Source organism: Rhinolophus ferrumequinum, chromosome 4 (genome assembly GCF_004115265.2).
Source record: "Rhinolophus ferrumequinum isolate MPI-CBG mRhiFer1 chromosome 4, mRhiFer1_v1.p, whole genome shotgun sequence".
Classification (NCBI taxonomy): domain Eukaryota; kingdom Metazoa; phylum Chordata; class Mammalia; order Chiroptera; family Rhinolophidae; genus Rhinolophus; species Rhinolophus ferrumequinum.
Genome location: NC_046287.1, coordinates 21,686,352 through 21,698,977, shown reverse-complemented (window position 1 = coordinate 21,698,977; position 12,626 = coordinate 21,686,352).

The window sequence follows — 12,626 nt, the reverse complement described above, 5'->3', positions numbered from 1 at the left end:
TTGTGCCCATATGAGATAAACTATGTTGGGATAAGATGTGTGCAGGTGTGTATTTTAAATAGCTACAGAAGTGATTTCTATGTGAGCTTCTGACTATACCTTAAAACTATATTTTCATATATATTCAATTTTGCATCAGAAACACTATTTTCTAAGGGAATATGTATCTAGGTCATAAGATGATATAGCTGTTTGCATTTTTTTCCTAGACAAGCGATTGTACTTTCTGTTTTGTTTTTCAAATTAAATATGTTGAGGTGGCATTGGTTGATATTATATTGGTATCAAGTGTACAATTCTATCATACGTTATCTAAACAGTGCATTGTGTGTTCACCACCCAAAGTCAGATCTCCTTCCATCACCATATATTTGACCCCCTTTACCCTCTGCTTCCTCCCCCCACACCCTCTGGTAACCACTGAATTGTCTGTATCTATGAGTTTTTGCTTGTTTGTCCTGTCCTTTTGTTGCTTTCAATTTTATATGCTGCGTATGAGTGAAATCATATGATTTTCCACTTTTTCTGTCTGACTTATTTCAGTTCGCATGATAATCTCAAGATCCATCCATGTTGTTACAAATGCAGTAATACACCATTGTGTATATATGTACCACATCTTCCTTATTCCTTATTCATGGTCCATTGAAGGGCACTTCAGTTGTTTCCACGTCATATGCACTTTTTAAATATCCTGGAAGTTGTACTAGTGCTAAAATGTCCTTGTGTGTCTTATTGACCATCTGGAACTTCAGAAAAGTAGAGACACAGGACTGACTGAAGTTAGACTAACCAACTTTGCAGGTGCTAAGTGAAGAAATAAACCCGATTACCATAGAGAATGGCTGGCTACAGCTGAGAAAAATAATGTGGGGTCTCCTTAGGCACAAGTGTGGCATCATACATAGAACTAAGTTAAATAAAGAAATGATAGTGGAGAGAATATATTTGGAAATAAGTTTATTTAAAGGAAGAAGGTATTTATTCAGGAGACTTTTAATTCCTCTGTAGGAATAAGAACTTCACTTAGAAGTGGGTGTTGATATTTACTTTTGAACATTGTTAATTGATAACAAGATATTATAGTAGAAGTTTTCATAATTTACTTCTGTATAATAGACATGCAAGATTAACCAATGCTTTATATTCTTTTGAATAGTCATGGTAATTGGGCTATTTCTTTCTTTCTTTTTGTTTGTGTGTGTGTGCTTACCAAGAATGAGTCGTATTAATCCTGTGACTATGCTAATTTTGGCATGTATTAATTCATTTCTGTAATTTAATTAAATAATATACAAAATGATGATGTGTGAGTGCAGGAAAGAATATATTTATTTTGTTCTTTAGACACTAAGTTTAATACTTTAGAGAAACTCCTTACAGACAAACATTAAAAAGAAATTGTTGTCCAATTGGTTTTGACAAAGAATTTTATAAGATTCAGGGGTGGAGAGAAACATTTACAGTTTGTTTTATATTCAGACTGATGTTTCTGTTATTCTCAATGTCTCTCCTTTTTTAAATAAATAGGACACTAAAAATGTATGTATTATGGAAGTGGTATGCAAGAAAGATATTTAATTAGACACATTATTACCGATGAATTAATTTTATTTTGTCTAAGTTAAAATATTTAAATTTCATGTGTATTATTTTTATTTCTCTCTGAGCTAACAAATTTGTTCAGTTACTTCAATACACCCATCAAATCAGATAAGTTGTGTTCTGTTCTCTCTGGGTTTGCTGACTTTCAGTTCTCAATTTTTAAGACTGTCTGATCATCTATGCTGGACTACATAGTTGGATATGATTCCTTATGTAAAATAACATACAACATACATCATTGACCAAATAAGCATTATCATCAAGACAATTAATTTCACACCCTAATCCACTGGTTTTTGGAGGTAATATTAAAGAAACATTTAGAAAGGCCCTGGGTCAATATGATGCACTTATCTCATTGGTCTCAGAAGGACCAATAGGAGCACGGTCAAGAGAAGTGAAGTGGCCTCACCACAGTGTTTGCAGAAATTCTCTGATCTGCTTCTCATCAATCCCTCAAGGTGAAAAGTAATGCCCCTAATGCACATTAAGTTTGGCCAATATCATAAGATACTGGAGGAAATACTGAAATGATGGTTGTCCTCGAGGGTAAAATACCTACATACGGCATCCTATTCTTTGTTAGAGAGACGTATGAATCTGGATGCTCATGTTTCAAATGCACTGATAACGTGCATTTTATAATAAAGTTTAAAGTTTAAATTTCAATATGCATTAGTATGGCCCCTTCCTTTTTTTTTTTTCCTTCCAGGTCAGAGAGTGAATGGATATTAAAGAACACTTGCATATAGGAGATTTGGGGCAAATTAAAAGTCTGTGTTCTAACCACAATAGTCAAAGTGCTGAGATGATTTAGGACTATGCCTTGATATAGTCCATGCTTACCTCTGCCTCTTTTTAAAGACAATAAGTTTGGAGTTAAATATTTGATTATTTTAAGTGCAAAACTTTGTAGTGTTGATGACTGTGAAGAATTTGAAAAGATCATTATTATAAAGTTTATATTAGGAAATATTTATAGCCTTTTATCACAGAATTTGGTATAAAGTTAGTGATTATGGATTATGGATTATTATGGATTATTATTATGATGATGATTGATAATCTCATTTCTTACCAACCTTTTAAAAAAATTAGGTCAACATTTAATATCTTCCCTAATACTTCTCATCAATTGAAATATAATTTCCTAATATATGGTATAATAAATATAATTATGAGTATTTTTAAAAATCAAACTTCACAAAGTCATCTCCAAATCCTCTCCAGCGTATGTCTCTTTTCTATGTGCTATTACCAGTTTTTATGTGTGTCGTGCTGCTAAAATGGTTAGGAGGGAACTTATATCCATGTTCCATATCCTGAGGAGAAATTTTGATGTGAATTAAGAACCCATAAAAATTCCAGAATTGAGGGTTAGGCCTTTTCTTTAGAATAGTAGAATTTATTCCTTCTGACACTCTCTATTACTATTTTCTGGCTTTCATACACTTTCTTCTTTTGTTGTTATTATGGTAATAGGTGTATGCAAGTATCTCTCAATTTAGAAATGTACCAACTCATACACTTGTAAGGTCCAATGAGGCCCAGAAAATTGAACAAGTATATTTACCATTCATACCTATTTTTTTGTTCACTTTATCACCGCAGGTAGTGTGTTAAAGGTATAAACCTTTCAAAAACGCACAAAAAATAAGTCACTCATCTTATTTCTTGGATCTAGTCAAGGCATTAAAAATACAGAATCAAATTTGGTTTATCTCATTTTCACATGGTAAAAGTATGTGGAGATTTTTGAGGAAAATCCATACCTTTAATCATTTTTTTATTCATTTTGTTTTGCCTGGAATACTGAGGGCAGAGTCAGTAAGTTGCCTGGGAATTTGGTGTCAGGGCTCTGACCCCACTTTCTTAGGAGACCAGGTATAATTTCACGAACACCCTGGTTTCAGTTGTATTGGAGCTCTGACCTTCTGGAAGCAATTTTCTTCTTTTCTCCAGTGACAATAAGCACAGCATAGAGAGATCTTTAATTAGCAGTCTTGCCCTAGTATTTATTCTAGTAACTTCAAAAATTGAGTTATATTCTGGAGATCTGATCACTTTTAAGAATAGCATAAACTTTACAAATCGCCTCATGGTTTTATCTTTCCTGATGATTCTCTAAGTCATTCAGGACTCACAATAAAGATAACTAAAACTATATTCCCTCAGTTCAACACCACCCATAGCATTCTGGACACTACCGTCAATTTAAAGGGGTTCATCACATGTGCTGACGATCAGTCATTTGTACTATATGTCAGCATCTGTCATTTCCTCCTCTCTGACTCCGAGCACGCATTGTGTGGCTGCTCCTGGTCGCTATGGAGATTTCCTCCACCATTCCAAAGGCAATAGTGTGCCATGTATTTCAAGCAATGCAGAATAACCATACTTAACTGGGACAAATATATTTCTTCCAAAATTGTGGAGCAAATTTACCAAGCCCCAATCTTGAGCTTTCAGTTGTTTGTAGAGACTTCCGCGATCATTTTATTTTATTTATATAGGCGTGCTGCAGGATAGCACCATGTTCTTGGAATTCAGGCAGGAATCTGAAAGATCTAGTATAAGAGTAATGCATAACATGTGCCAGGTGGCAATTACAAGTGCCTTTCCTCTTCCACAGTTGACTGATCTTTGTACCAAATACATGCTCAGCTTTCTCTTTTGTTAGGAAAAGATTCTTATCAAAAGATTTCTAAGTCCCTCACACACAGAGATCCTTAGTGGATTCACTATGAGAACCCTCTCAGTGAGTCTGGATATATCTAATTTACGAGATACACAGATCTGCGCTCTGTCTCTAGAAATCTGACTATACTCTCAATTCGGTTATGAGACTACCAATTTTGAATGCTAATTTATATAGATTGATCTCATTCTACTCAAAATATCAAGACCTTATTTAAGATAATTAGTTAAGCAGTGTATTTATTTTGGAACATACCAAGTTGTAAAAGACATTTCAGTTGAAATAAATCTTTATTGAAAACTGCAGGAAGTCAACTTGTAAGAGACTCAAAGGAATGTGTTGTCCTTTTGATAGTATGTTTAGTTCCCATTCATTTCCAGAGTGGTTTTATATATTTTTAAAGAGAGTTTACCACACTTTTGAAGTTGTTTATTATCAGGCTCAATAATTTCTAAGCCCTTATATATAGAAAGTAAGGAACTATTCTTTACAAAGCTGCAAATCTCTTATGTACAAATTGTGCTCGTTTTATATTTGGCAGATGCTGACGTCATTGGAAGAAACTAGTGCAGGAGCCTCAAAATATGTCCTTGTTGATATATTAATAGGACGGGAGAACTGTCTTCCCCAGTACTCTGATTTTTTGAATTATATGTCGATCTCTAAGTCATAGCATTTAAAATGCTCTTCTATTACAATGAATTGTTTCATTATTCACTTTCATTTTCTTTCAGTACACTCCATATTCCCGTTAGTTGAATATACTTGAGAAGTTATCATTTGGGGATTCAAGAGTGAATGAATAATGTTTGAAGGGTAAGAAATCTGGACAAGGATAGTATCCTATGGTTAAAATAATGTTTTATCTCAGTTTTACACATACAATAGAGAAGTGTCATGATTCTTAACTCCCAATCCTCCAAAGAAGAGAGTATTAGAAGATTTTTTTCTGGTTTTTTTTTTTTTTTAGACCTTTAGAAAAAAATTACATAAAATTAGCATTCATATTAGAGTGGCTAAGAACAGTTACATTATATTATAAAATCTTGTCTACCACGAAAAATAGTATGTCTCTTCTGACACATGTAAGATCTTTATGCATACTTGATATATTTACATGCAGGATTAGTTTTATCCATGTGCAGAATTGGAAGTTTCAAATACAGTACAATATTTATAGGGTCAAAATCTCTATTTACCCCCACACTAAAAATGTAAGGGAAAGAAGGAAGAAAATATGGGCGAAAAAAAAAAGAAATAAGGCAAATTGCCCTTAATACTACCATCAGCAAGATATCCTCCCAAAACATTGACAATTATTTAATAGAAAATGATCAACCACTTGTATTAAATAGATAAAATTAGCAATTACAATTTATCACTTTTCTAAATGAGTTATTACACTGTTGAAAGTGACTGATCAGATTTTAAATTGAGAGCAATTTCTGAATACAGTATGTGAAGTTTTGGGTGAGCATGGAAAGGCATCATGATTCAGCTTCCTAATGGGTCAGGGAGCCTGGTACCAACAGAGAAAAGAAGTATATTCTACAGCTGTAAATCTAACACATTTTTGCTCAATTCACATAATGTCTGATCATTGCTAATAATGTAAATGGACTTGTATATCATTAATATGTTTATTTTGAGTTTTCTTATAAATTTTACTATTCGCCATAGAAAATCAAGGTGTATATAAATTTAAAATATCAGACCACTGAAATCTGTTTAAAAATGTGTTTTGGCATTATATTTTGCACTAGACATTGGCCATGGTTTTGGTTTGGCTTTGTTAGTATTGCTGATATACAAATTGCTACATCAGTTAAATTTTGAAATCTGTAGTACCTAGAAAATCTTTGTGTACCCAAGATCAAATCCAGGCATATTAGAAGAATGGTAACATAAAAACAATATATAAATATGAGCAGTAGAATTAGGGAAAACTGATGAGAAACATCTTTAATCATAAATACTTTTGGAGGCCAGGGACGTTATAAAAATTGTCGCTAAATCCAGAAGGTGGCGCTATTGTATTGTATTTTGCAAACTTGGCATTTCTACTTTTTTCTCTTTGTATACACACATTTGAATGTATGTATTCGTATTTACAAGTATAAACACATAAAACTGCATGCATTTATATAGTGCATATTTGTTCACATAGCAACGTTATAATACAATTTGTATATTCATCAGTTTAATATTTCCAGCTATATGGAGCTGATGATATATTTCAGTGTGTATTTGGAACATTTTCTTAGATATACGAAGTAACAGTTTTGTTGTAAAGTTAGTGCATGAGCGCACTTTTGGATAATTATTTTATAACATTAACTGCACAATACAGTATTAAAGCAAAATAATTTTGTTATGGAGAACTCACATTCAATATTAAAAGAAAATCTCATCCATATAGTTTCAGTTGAATTATGGTTTGCAGTGGATCATATAGTGTAAGGTAGAAAGTTAATCAAAATGATTTAAACTCATTGTTTTATGTATTTAAATATGAAGTTAAATATATGTAATTAAATTCAATTCTAGATTAAGGAAAAAGTAACATGAGTATGTCAACTACGTAAGATTTTAATAACCAGATAACTGAATCTTAGTTAAGCAAACTCAGTAAGAAATGATAGTTCTAGCAAATGTGCAACATTGCATGAGAAATTGAGCCTAAAACAGAAAAACATAAAACAGCTGCAGACAAATGTGTGGTTGGAAAAATTAAGACTAAGGAAAAAAATAGAGACAAAATTTCAAAATAAAGTATAAAACTGTAAATGGAATAATGAAAAGTCATCCTACAGACGTGAAAACACTTTGTGACAAAGAAAATATTTTTTTCTAAGTTATGCAGCCTAGTTCATTCATTCATCAATTTTCTCTATCATTTTATCTTTACTTATATGGAGACAACATGATACAGTGGACAGAGCATGGGGCTTCAGTGTAAAGCCTGGCTTGATCAAGCTCTTGCCTACCTCATACCACTGAGGTGACCTTGAGCAAGTAACTTAACCTGTCTGAGAAACCTGCAGCTCCACAAAGACATGAGGATGGTGTTACTTAGCTTATTGAGCTGTTGTGACAGATACATATTTAATAAAGGTTACTTTCTTTTATATTTTCAAGTTTTGTTCTTGAGGTAGAGTTTACAGTGCTAGGTGGGAAATTTAGAAACAAGTTCACATTTCTGCTTTTGTGATGCTTTTTAAACCTGAATACAACGAAGGAGTTTGCTAAGTGACTCATGTTTTATTATGAAAAAAAAAAAAAAAAAACATGCAAATTCATGTGCTTATTGTAAATTCTATCTTTGAAACACTTGATTTTCACAAAAAGTAGGGACATTTTTCTTTCTTCCTGTGCAAAAATGGTTAGAATCATGTCATTTTTCTTCTTGACAACTTGCTGAAGAAATCTGACATAATTTACATTTGTATTCCTATGAAAAGTATTTCAAATTGGATTGACAATGTGTTTTATGGCCTGATTGCCTTCCTAGAAGCTTTATGATTTCATTTGTAGTTTATTTTTTGTAAGATATAAATGAATGCTCAAACTGCTCTAAATGAGTATAAGTAAAACATTTCAAAAGCTGAATTCCTATAGATACAAACACCCTCAGACTACACAGTGGTATCATTGTTCGAGATAGGTTTCCAGCATAATTGATTAACCTAATAAATAGGAACATTAAATTGCTCAAAACAAAAATCTGATGAAGGAAAGAGTGGGAATGGTGAAAAGAACTGTGAGCCACACGGATTCACAATGGTAAGATAACTCTAAACTTCCAGTTCCTAAAATTTCTGAGAAGTGAAAAAATGAAGTTAAACATGGTACCCTGTTCTATTAAAGTACCGCAGACATTTTAAATTATTTTGAAATCAATTGTGTTGCTTTGAAGTTAAATGCTAACTCTAAGTTGAGCAATTATTTCAAGCAGAATTGCATAAGAATTATATATATATATATATATATATATATATATATATATATATATATATATGATGAGGTAATATTTTGCATATATATAGAGTACCATTATGAAATAATTCAAAAATCAGGATTTTGAAAAATATGTGATACAGAGGAATATTTGTGGTCATTTTTTTAGCTATCTATTCACAAATATTTAATATGCATACCGATGGGCCACATCCCCTACTAAGCTGTGGGTTTGGTGTCTTGCACAGACCTCAGACTCAGGAATATGAAGGACAAAACAAAGCATCCTCCCCTGAGGAAGTCCTTCCTTTCTGCATGCGAAAAAAAAAGACATATAATTCCATCGATAAAATGAACATTTTGGTGGGGTGAATTTAGGTGATTTTAATACTTTTATTTACAAATATTTCAAAGTCTCAACAATAGTCATATATGATTTGATAAATAGAAGAAAATACGTGAACATAGGTACACACACACCCTACACACACACACACACACACACACACACACACACACACACATACTGCACTGCTATTATACCTGAAGCCACAGAAGCCATCAGGTTTCTGATACCAAGTCAGGAAAGGAAATCCTTCTACATCAATTCTTGGGTGGGCTATATCATCAAAACCCACAAATACATTAAAGAAGTGGATACAAACCCTAGTACAAAATTGCTCAAACGATCTTAGTCTAAGGTTAGAAAAAAAGAATTATATTCAGTGACCCTGCTACTTATGCAGTCTCAATGCTTTTTATTTGAAGCCTCTCTCTATATGATAACTTTCTCTCCTTTCTGAATCAGCACTGATAATTTCTTCAATCTATTTTCATTTCCTTCTCCATTATAAAACCTACTATATGATGACCTAGAAAACATTTTGATTTCCAGTTTAAATGAATACTGAGACAATTTCTAAATGATGTCATATATGCAACATTTGTATGGCAGAGGGTTTTAGTAAAAGAACAATGGGGCACAAGGAACTCAAAGCAGTGCTTATTTTAGATCATGTTGCTATGTTATATTCTTTAAAATTAATTTGCTAGTGTCCTAGTCATGTATTGTGAATGCTGCTTATTATGTTTATTCTTTTTTTTCCCTAAACTTCTTCATATTTGAACTTTTTTTTCCTATCTTTATTGTGCCTTCCATATTACTTACAGAATAACACACAAGTACTTAGAAAAAAATTTAACCCAATTTAAAATGCAGTTTTCAACTCAAGTTTTAAAGCAATCACTTAGCAACAATTTTTGATGAGCTCCAAGTGTTATGATGTCACACCCGGGCCCAACTGAATCAGAGATTTACAAAAAAAAAAACAAAACAAAAAAAAACAGAGAGTTCTGAAACTTAGATCTGTATTTGGAAATTGCTTATCATTTTTAACTACTTTATTGAGGTATGATTGACATGTATAAAGCTGTAAATATTTAATGCATACAACTCAATGAATTTGGGAACATACATACACTTGTGAAACCATCACTAACATCAAGGCCTTGGACAGATCCATATGCTCCCAAAATTGCCTTCTACTCCCTTTATTATTATTATTATTTTATATATGTGGTAAAAACACATAAAATTCATCCTATTAGAAAAGTTTAAATACGTAATACAGTATTCTTAGCTATAGACACAGGAGTGTAGTAGATCTCCAGAATTTATTTACCTTCCTTACGTGAAACTGTAACCTTTGACCATCACCTTCTCACTACTCCCTTTCCCCAGCCCCTGGCAACCACCATTCTACTCCCTGCTTCTATGAGTTGGACTGTTTTAGATTCCCCATATAAGTGAGATCATACAGTGTTTGTCTTTCTGTGTTTGACTTATTCCATTTAGCATAATATCCTCTAGGTCCATTCATGTTGTCACAAATGACAGAAATGACAGGGTTTTCTTTACTTTTTAAGAATGAATAATAACTCCATTATATGTATAGCCCACATATTATTTTATTTAAGAATACAAGCTGTTTTATTCTTTATAGTAGTTCTTTGTTCTTTCCAAATTTTTCATAATAAGCAGGTATTACTTTAATGAGTCAAGAAAATATTCATTTAAAGTACATTCCATAGCATGGCACAAAAGACCTGGGGGGACTTCATTCCATTTACTTTTTTGTATTCACATTTAGGGTTTTTTCCATATCTTGGCTATTGTGAATAATGATACAAGGAAGCTGCTTAGTATTTTTATTCAGACATGATTTCTACTGCCATTTAGATCTGCCTAGGCGATGGTTAATAATAGTATACTGCTGAAATACTACTCATGAGACGTTCTAAAAACCATATCCTCTGATTTAGGTAATGTCTCATAATTCCTCAGGTCAGATGTTGCTACCTATTGTACTGGCACATTATATAATCAATAAATGCTTCTTATCACTCATATATTGATCATCTGCTCTAGATGAGGCTCTGCTGGTACTGGTAGATGGATATTCATGATCCTAATGGAAATCACTAGTACTCAGATTGACTGAGTACTTTGCATTTGCAAAGAGCATTTGATTAATTATAACAATCAATCCTCAGGGCATCTCTACAAAATGAATACTATTTGTATCTCCATTTTAGAGAACAGAAAGTTTAGACCAAGTAACTGTCAAAAGTCAAGAGAGTACCTGGCTGAGCCATGATTAAAATGCTTGATCTTTACCATAAGACCAAATTCTTAACCCTTGCGTGCTACGGAGAATGGGGAATGATAGGGAACTGAGTCACTGAACTAAAGGACATTAGAGATTATCTTGTTCTATTCTTTTTACAAGTGAATAAAATGGAGCATAATGAATTTGTACCTTCTCCATAGCTACAAATTCAAAGGCAGAATTTAGATACTACTCCAGTCTCTTTATTTAGAGTTTTATATTTAGCATGACTTTCTAAAATAGCCTAGTACCAATTTGGAAACAGAATCTCATCCCCTTCCTTCTTGTCAGTACATATCCACAACTTATCTGCTTAGTATATCCTGAATGACTTTTTTTGGAAAAAAATAAATATAGCTATGATTCAAGAGACTTTTCCCAAAATCTCCTACTGTGATATTTGTGGAAACTTGAATACATTTGTCTCTGTGACAATGAATTCTTCATTTGTATAAAATTTTAAAAAAGATGAATTGAATATGATGAACTATATTATTTTATACCTCTTAAAACCCATAGCATATACTGCTACTTTTCATTCTCCTAATTGTACCCTTGGGTATCGTTGATCCATCAGTTACATTGAAAATAACATTTTATATCTGTACAACTGAAGGACTCATTCAAATTAACATGTTTGTTCCTTATAAGTAATCTGCAAATGTAGTTATTTCTTTTTAATTCCATGTACAGTGGAGAAAGCAGAGATTCAAGATGCTAATTTGAACACTACTTATCTAGTAAGTAGTAAAATGGAAATTCAATCACATTTCTTCTAATTCAACGTCCGTTAAATAGTCTGCTAAATTCAGTGGTCTTTTGAATAAAGCACAGTTTTATGACCTATGATATGACTAAATGAGAAATCAGAAGCATGAAACACGAACAAAAATTGAAAAGAGCAGAATCCGCAATAAATATAGGAAAGAAATTAAAATAACTCCTTGTGGAAGGACTTGAAATTGGTCAGAAACAAAAGGAAGTTAGTATTTCCTAACAATCCTGGGATAGGTGGGTACTTGACTTCAATGGATGAGTGATTGACTTCAGAATTTGGAAAGTTATTGGTAAAATTTAGTAATTAGAGTGTTTTAGCATTATTCCATTCAAGGTTATTAATTCATAACTTTTAATATAACTTTAATACTTTCTCTTCATTTATCAGTTATTAGCTTTTGCCCTAGGTTGGATTTTAATTACATTCACTTTCTTTGTCATTTGATGCAATGTACTACTAGGTCATTCTGCCACTTCAAAAACCAGTTGATGAGACAGCTGATGAGCTTAATAAAATTTAGTGATGATTTTGTATGAAATTATCCTTACATCATTACTTCTGTTCAAAATATTTTGTAGTTTCTTTCTTGTTGTACCTTATATGTTTAGGATATAAAAATCATTATCTATGTCTGAAAGTGTGAGTGTATAATAGTATTTTGACTGTCATAATATCATTCTGATAATACAGTTTATTATGCCGAGAGTATCACTAAAGGAAAAACAATTCCATGGCTACTCAGTGCTATTAAAAAATCCTTTTACCCCAATTAATGATAGATAATTTCACTCAATAATGATTCATACTCTCATAACTTTTTCTTAGGAAAGTTTTGAATATTCAGTTATGAGTTAAGTCATTTCATACATACTCATATATACTCCTATAATAGCATTTAGGGATTTATCCTTTAGGATTC